Source organism: Dendrobates tinctorius, unplaced genomic scaffold (assembly GCF_039654945.1).
Source record: "Dendrobates tinctorius isolate UK_male_01 unplaced genomic scaffold, ASM3965494v1 ptg000016l, whole genome shotgun sequence".
NCBI lineage: Eukaryota > Metazoa > Chordata > Amphibia > Anura > Dendrobatidae > Dendrobates > Dendrobates tinctorius.
The window spans coordinates 5,629,276-5,637,385 of record NW_027361684.1 but is presented as its reverse complement, the minus strand read 5'-3'; positions in this window follow the sequence as shown (position 1 = coordinate 5,637,385).

Here is an 8,110-nt window from a genome sequence, read left to right as displayed (position 1 = left end):
AGCATAAATGAGTAGACTCCAACAGATTAGTCAGAAAACCTTTAGTTTCAGTTCAGAATCAACCATACTAAAAAAATACCCCCACAAATGTGGACCATTGATTACAAACAAGATTTGTTAATGTACACACAAGAAAGTAATTTTCATAACAAATTAATTCAAGACCATGTTGCAAATGAGTACACACCAATGAATGTCCTAGGAGCAAAGTTATTAGACTACAATATTCTAATTACCAAGAATTCAACCACAGGTAAGTCTAATTATTCATTAAGCAGTAGACAGTTGCTTGTGAAAGGTTGTGAATTAAAGAAAACCCCCTCACCATTCATGCTGTCAGCAATGGCACCACATGGAAGAGAAATGTCATAAAACTTGGAAAAGAAAAACATTTCTTTACACTAAAAAGGTGAAGGCTACAAGAAGATCAGCACGGCTTTACTTATCAGACATAAAATGGAACTGCAACCATCTCACTGAGATGTCCAGGCTGGCCACCTAATGATGAGAAGGGTTGAAGGAAATCGACAAGCAAGTTCACTGCAGTTAGCTACAGAAGTAGAAAGCCAAACTGGGGTGTTTTTCTGAGACACCTTACAATGTCATCCGAGCGCAGTCCAATGTATCACATGCACTTGTATGGGTGAGCGAGAGCCGACCATCGGAGGAACTCACAACATGATGCAATCGTTTTCTCATGCCAAATTGGCATGATAAAATAATCATAGATCAGCATTAGCCCATAGTATAACATTGGTCCGAGTGCTAAAACATCGGACAGCACTTGGCCATGTTATACAGTAGTGTGAGCAAACCCTAAAGAAGCAATATTTTCCCTCACTGATACCATACAGTGCCTGTTCTGATACTTCCCTAGTCCCTGTCGGTCTCTACTTCTTGGTTCCAACATAAAAGGCAGGAAATGTCAACAGTAAGTCACTAGCTGCAGTGTAAACTGACTTGAACCAGCCCTTGGCTGAGATATTTCCAGTGTGTCGAAGTGGGACAAGGAAGCAGAGATCATCAGTGGCCAGGTTTACATCAGAAAATGAGTTGTGGGGGGATACGTGAGGGTGAGTATAACTTTCCTTTTGAATATCTTGTGAGTCCTTTGAAAATCACAGTGTGAGGCCGGTCACACCTCTAACTGCTCTTGTCTTTTGCATTATGATTAGCATCTGGAATTCAAGGCCTCAGCCTCAGAAATATCATTTTTTTATAGAAACATCATGTTTTTTGATTGCCTAATGATAAACAGAACAACTAAACTTTTGCAATTTGAAAGATAGAGTTGAGTGCTTTCTACTATTGTTTCAGTTGCAGAACCCAACTTTAGAACCTTACACTGTGTGCAGAATTATTAGGCAAGTTGTATTTGAGAGGATTCTTTTTATTATTGAACAACAACTATGTTCTCAATCAACCCAAAAGACTCATAAATATCAAAGGTTAATATATTTGAAAGTTGGAGTGGTTTTTTTTTTAGATTTGGCTATCTTAGGAGGATATCTGTTTGTGCAGGTAACTATTACTGTGCAGACATATTAGGCAACTTAATAAAAAACAAATATATACCCATCTCACTTGTTTATTTTCACTAGGTAAACAACTTAACAGCACAAAATTTAGAAATAAACATTTCTGACATTCAAAAACCCAAAAAAAATCAGAGACTAATATAGCCACCTTTCTTTATGATGACACTTAAAAGTCTTCCATCGATCGATTCTGTTTATGATCAACATTGCGTGCAGCAGCAGCCACCACAGTCTCCCAGACACTGTTTCAGGAGGTGTACTGTTTTCCCTCCCTGTAGATCTCAGATTTTATGAGGGACCACAAGTTCTCTATTGGTTCAGATCAGGTGAACAAGGGGGCCATGTCATTATTTTTTCTTCTTTTAGACCTTTACTGGCCAGCCACGCTGTGGAGTATTTGGATGCATGTGATGGAGCATTGTCCTGCATGAAAATCATGTTTTTCTTGAACGATACCGACTTCTTCCTGTACCACTGCTTGAAGAAGATGTCTTCCAGAAACTGGCAGTAGGTCTGGGAGTTGAGCTTCACTCCATCCTCAACCCGAAAAGGTCCCACAAGTTCATCTTTGATGATACCAGCCCATACCAGTACCCCACCTCCACCTTGATGGCATCTGAGTTGGAGTGGAGCTCTGATCCAGCCTCGGGCCCATCCATCTGGCCCATCAAGAGTCACTCTCATTTCATCGGTCCATAAAACCTTAGAAAAAATGGAGAATAAACCTACCGGTAATGTTATTTCCAGGAGTCCATCCTGACAGCACGATGGGGTTGTCCTTTCATCCTTACAGGGACAGGAAATGCATGAGAGGTTAAAGGTCCCCTCCCACATCCACACTCCAGTGATTTTTCCAAGTACCACACCAGTATGGATGCAATTAATATTTATTGAGATTTAGTACAAGCATAGTAACACAAATACAAATCATCGGGAGGGAACTACCAGTGCTATCAGGATGGACTCTTGGAAATAACATTACCGGTAGGTCTAATCTCCGTTTTCCAGGACGTCCTATCCTGACAGCATGATGGGGAATACCAAAGTAGGAATTCGCTTAGGGTGGGACTACAGCTTGCAGCACCTTACGACCAAAGGTTGTCTGGCTGGCTGTTAACGAGTCCAATTTGTAATGTCTACAGAAAATGTTTAGTGTAGATCAGGTGGCGGCCCTGCATATCTGCTCTACTGAGGCTCCCGCCCTCTCTGCCCATGATGTTGCCACTGCCCTGGTGGAATGGGCTCTAAGCCCCTCTGGTATAGGTAAACCCTTGGCTTCGTACGCTGAGGCGATAACTGATGTTATCCATCTTGCTAGGCTGTGTGTAGATGCGCCTCTACCCCTATTTTTACCCCCATACTGGACAAACAATTTTGTGTCCTGTCGCCACTCTTGCGTGACCTTTAAGTAGCGTGTGACTGCTCGTCTAACGTCCAATGAGTGAAAGGGTTTTTCTTTATCGTTTTTCGGAAATGGGCAGAATGAGGGTAGGACTATCTCCTGGTTTAAATTCTGGGGAGATACCACCTTAGGGAGGAAACCTGCGTTCAGTTTTAGTATTATGCGGTCCTCGAAGATCTGTATGTAGGGGTTCTGGACTGACAGGGCCCGGATTTCGCCCAGCCTCTTGGCTGAGGTGATGGCTACCAGAAAGACTTTTTTTTGTGTGAGCCTTGTGATGTCTATCTGGGATATTGGCTCGTAAGGAGGCCTGCATAGGGCATTAAGTACCAGATTTTGGTCCCACGGGGGAACCGTTTTCCTTAACGTGGGTCTCAATCTCTGGATGGCCTTTGTAAACTGCGCTATTCATGGATGAGAGGCTAACGAGAATTTAAAGAAAGAACTTAGAGCTGCTATCTGGACTTTTAATGTGCTTGGAGTTAGGCCCTTATTAAATCCTGCCTGCAGGAAGTCAAGGATCTGAGGGAAATTTGGGCGAGACGGGTCTATGGGGGTACTACCACCTTCCGAGCAGAACTTCTTCCAAATTTTCCGATATATAGCACCGATGGCACAGATCTCTGAAGATCTCTTCCTACAATTCCCACTCGGTGGCTCGGACTTCCTGTCTGCTCAGATAATCGGCTATGCTGTTCTGGGAGCCTTCTAGGTGTACTGCTGACAAGGAGCGAACATTGTTTTCTGCCCAGGTGAGGATGCGGGCTGCTAGGTCCTGCAGTTTCCTGTGTCTTGGGCCCCCCTGATGCCTTAGGAAGGCTACTGTAGTCATGTTGTCTGACATGATCTTTATGTGTTGATCCCGTAGCTCTGAGCTGCTTCGTTTTGACGTCTTCCACATTGCTCGCTCTCTGTAATTTGAGGACTGCGCGCTGATCTTTCCGGGCCGTGTTCCCTGCAGGTACTTTCCTTCCAGATAGGCTCCCCATCCGTCTCTGCTGGCATCCGTGATAATCGTTATGGATGGTGATAGGATCCAAGGCACCCCCTGGCTGATATTCCTGTGACTGATCTACCATTTTAGCGATGCTTTCAATGCTGGGGACAGCCGAATCTTCTTGTCCAGAGAGGACTGCCGTCTGTCCCATTTTGTTAGGATCTCCCATTGTAGGCCTTTTGTGTGGGCCTGGCACCACATTACACAGGGTATACATGCGGTCAGGGTACCCAGGATCTTCATAGCAGTCCTTATGGATTTCTGATCCCGCCATAGCTGACGAACCTTGTCCCTGATGGGTTTCTTTTTCTCTTCTGGTAGAAACGAAATTCTTCTCCTGGAATCCAACATGACTCCCAGGAATTTCCTCTGGGTACTGGGTTGCAGGTCCGACTTCTCCTTGTTCAAGATGCAACCTAGGCTTTCGAGCGTGGTTATCACCGAGACTAGTTGTTGCTTTAACTCCGCCGTTGACAGGGATACTACCAGGAAGTCATCTAGGTATGGCACGATGATTATGTTATTCTGCCTCAAGCATGCCACCATCTCGGCGACAAGCTTCGTAAATACTCGAGGTGCTGAAGCCAAGCCGAAGGGAAGAGCCTGAAACTGATAGTGGTAGTACCTGCTTCCTTTTTTAGTACAAAGCGCAGGAACTTCTGAGAGTGAGGGTGGATGGGAACGTGATAGTACGCGCTTTTTAGATCTATTGTGCACATAGCCGCATTCCGGTGTATCAGTGGGGTGGTGGTCTTTAGAGACTCCAATCGGAATCTTTTGTGTTATGAATGGGTCACTGAGGAGGAACAACAAAAAGCTAAGTCCCAGAAAACCAGAGAGGTTGGTCACTATGCAGATTCCTGATCTTAACCACACAACTAACAGTAGCAGTGGAGCGTTCCTACGTTGTTCCTAGACGCCTCGTCACCGCCGGAAGACTACATAGACCTAAAGCAAGAAAAGGGAAAACTAACTGCCCCAGAGCAGACCCCAAAGGAAAAGACAGCCCCCACACATGTATTGACGGTGAAGCAAGAAGAAAACACATACACAGGCAGGAAAATAGGCTGAGCAAGTGATGGGGCCCGACTAACTAGAAAGGACAGGAAAGGAAAGCCACTGTCTGCAATCTGCCAAAAAACCCTACCAAAAATAATGTCCAACACATCTGATAGCAAAATTAACCCTGAAGTCACTAGACTTCTCCCACTATATCAGCACTCTGAAATATTCTGAAACAGAGCAAAAAGAGGCCAATCTAATATGGGACAAAAAGGCAAATTGGCAAATACAGATAAATAGGAGTGTAAGTTCAGCCCCAGCAGGGGCAAGCTGACCACACAAGAAACTGAATTGACCAACAAGCACAAGTGTGAACATTAGCAAAAAAACAAACTTAACTTAAGAAGACTGGAAGAGAGCTGAGAAGCAGACTGAATCACCAGCAGCAGGATAGGGCGTCGGCTGTCTATATCCAGTCTGAAACTCCAGAGATCCAGTCGTTATCCTTCTCATCAGGTGGCAGATCACAACCACTTAAACCAACCTCACTACCTCCTGTCACCACCAGAGTGAGAATGGAAGGAGAACTCTCAACTGGAGGAGCAGAAAATGAGCTCATAACACTTTTGTATCGGATCCACTAATTTAATGGATTTAGGTTTATAATGGTGCGACTGTCCCCCAACTTTCTTTTTTACGGTGAAGAGGGTTGATTAGTGGCCCTTTTTCCTTTTCTGGGACTGGAACTACTAGCCCTGATTTTAGCAGGTCCTTTATGTCTGCCCAAATGGGATCTATAAGGGTCCTGGACCGAGGATTTGTTACGACGAACCGTGCTGGGGGGTTTCTGTGAATTCGAGGGTATAGCCCTGGGAGACCATATTGAGGATCCGGTTTTGAGAGATGAGTTCCCATGCCCCCGCGAAGTGTCTGAGGCGACCCACTACAGGTATGGCGTCATTGTCTCCTGCAGCTTTGTCTGGAGCGAGACAGGGGAGCCCTACTTTTCCCCCCTTTTGTGTACTCCCAGCGAGGTGATTTCCCCTTCCCTCTATATTTCTTAGATTGGGGTCTCTGAAAGGGAAATTGTCTTTTTGGTTTTTCCTCCGGAAGCCTTTTTGTCAACCGAGGCATTCTCCAGGATCTTATCTAAGGCCGGCCCAAAATACCCTCCCACCTGGGTATGGCACATAACTTATTTTTTGACTGATAGTCCCCTGACCAGGTCTTTATCCAAATGGCTCGATGAGCCGCATTGGACAAAGAATTATTCCTGGCCGCGAATCATACGGATTCAGCTGAGGCGTCCGCCAGGAATCCGGTCGCGACTTTTAACAGGGGAAGGCCTTCTAAGATATCACCTTTAGGGGTTTTATCCTTCAATTGTTGTTCTAGGTGGTCGTTTCATAGCTCCCAAGCCCTTTTCAGGAGCACATCGGCCTTCTTGTCCATGGGTTCCTTGAGGCTGGAGGAATCTTCAAAGGGAATTGAAGTCTTCTTTGACACCCTGGCCACCGGGGTGTCAATTTTAGGCACCTCATCCCAAGTGTTAATGTCCTTCTGGTTAAATGGTAGTCTAAGTTTAAAGTCTCGAGGTATGACTAGTCGTTTCTCGGCGTCCTCCCATTCCTCCAGAATCATCGAACGGATATGGTCGTTAACTGGGAAGACTTGACGGATCCTCACTCTCAGGCCTCCGAACATCTCATCCTGGATGGATTTAGTCTTTGGGGCCTCCTCAATTTGCATGGTGCTTCTCAAGGGGCTGAGAAGCTCGTCCGTATTGTCCGAGGAGAAGATGTATCTCTTCCCAATCTCCAGGGGTTCAGAGGTGATCTCGCCTTGCTCCTCTGAGTCCGTGTCAGGAATCTCCTCGTCCGACAACTGATCGGACTCCCATCTTGGCCTCTTAGCCTGGGGCTGGCTGGAAGACAGAGCGGGTAGCAGTCTGGAGACGGATGCCTGGACCTCCTCTCTGACCATTGTGCGTATTTCTGCAAAAAGAGAAGCCTGTTCGCCCCTGATGATATTCAGGGTGCACTCCTCACATAGGGGTTTTTTCCATCATCCCGGTAATTTATTGGCACAGATGGGGCATTTGGGTCTCGTGGAGGTCAATGCTGTGGCTGCCGGTGCCGTCTTCTCCTACAAGAACATGGTGGGGAGTGACTACAGCGCATCTGCCTGGTCGCCCCTCCCCACTTTTATCCTACCTTGTCCTGAGCCACCTGTCCGCCGCGTCCGGCCGCGCTGATGTCGACTGTCATGGCGCCGCCGGAAGTTGTCATCGGGAGCCCGGAATTGACGCGGCCGCCGACACCTTCAGCATCTCTGGACAATGCGGTGGGAGTCGAGGGGAAGCAACTCCGAGTCCTAGAGCAGTGCTCCACGGGATGCCTGGCGGAGAACTCCCCTTAGGGGGGTGCCGCCCCGGGCCCTCTGACGAGAGGATCTGGCGTTTGGACCCCGCTTCTGCTGGCCCTCGGTAAGTTCTTGCTTGCTAGATGCCGCGCTTCTTCTCTCGTGCCTGTCCTTACAGGGACAGGAAAAACACTGGAGTGTGGATGTGAGAGGGGACCTTTAACCTCTCGTGCATTTCCTGTCCCTGTAAGGATGAAAGGACAACCCATCGTGCTGTCAGGATAGGACTCCTGGAAATCAGTCTTAAGATAAAATGTCAAGACTGGGCCAAGAAATATCTTATGTTTCTTGTTCAAAGGTGGTCGTTTCTCAGGCTTCCTTACCTTGGCCATGTCCCTGAGTATGGCACACCTTGTGCTTTTTGATACTCCAGTAATGTGGCAGCTCTGAAATATGGCAAAACTGGTGGCAAATGGCATCTTGGTAGTTTCACGCTTGATTTTCCTCAATTCATGGGCAGTTATTTTGCGCCTTTTTTTATCAACACGCTTCTTGCGACCCTGTTGGATATTTACCATGATACGCTTGATTGCTCGGTGATCACGCTTCGAAACTTTGGCAATTTCAAGACTGCTGCATCCCTCTGCAAGACATCTCACAATTTTTGACTTTTCAGAGTCCGTCAAATCTCTCTTCTGACCCATCTTGCTAAAGGAAAGGAAGTTGCCTAATAATTAAGCACACCTTATATAGGGTGTTGATGTCATTAGACCACACCCCTCCTCATTACAGAGATGCAAATCACCTGAT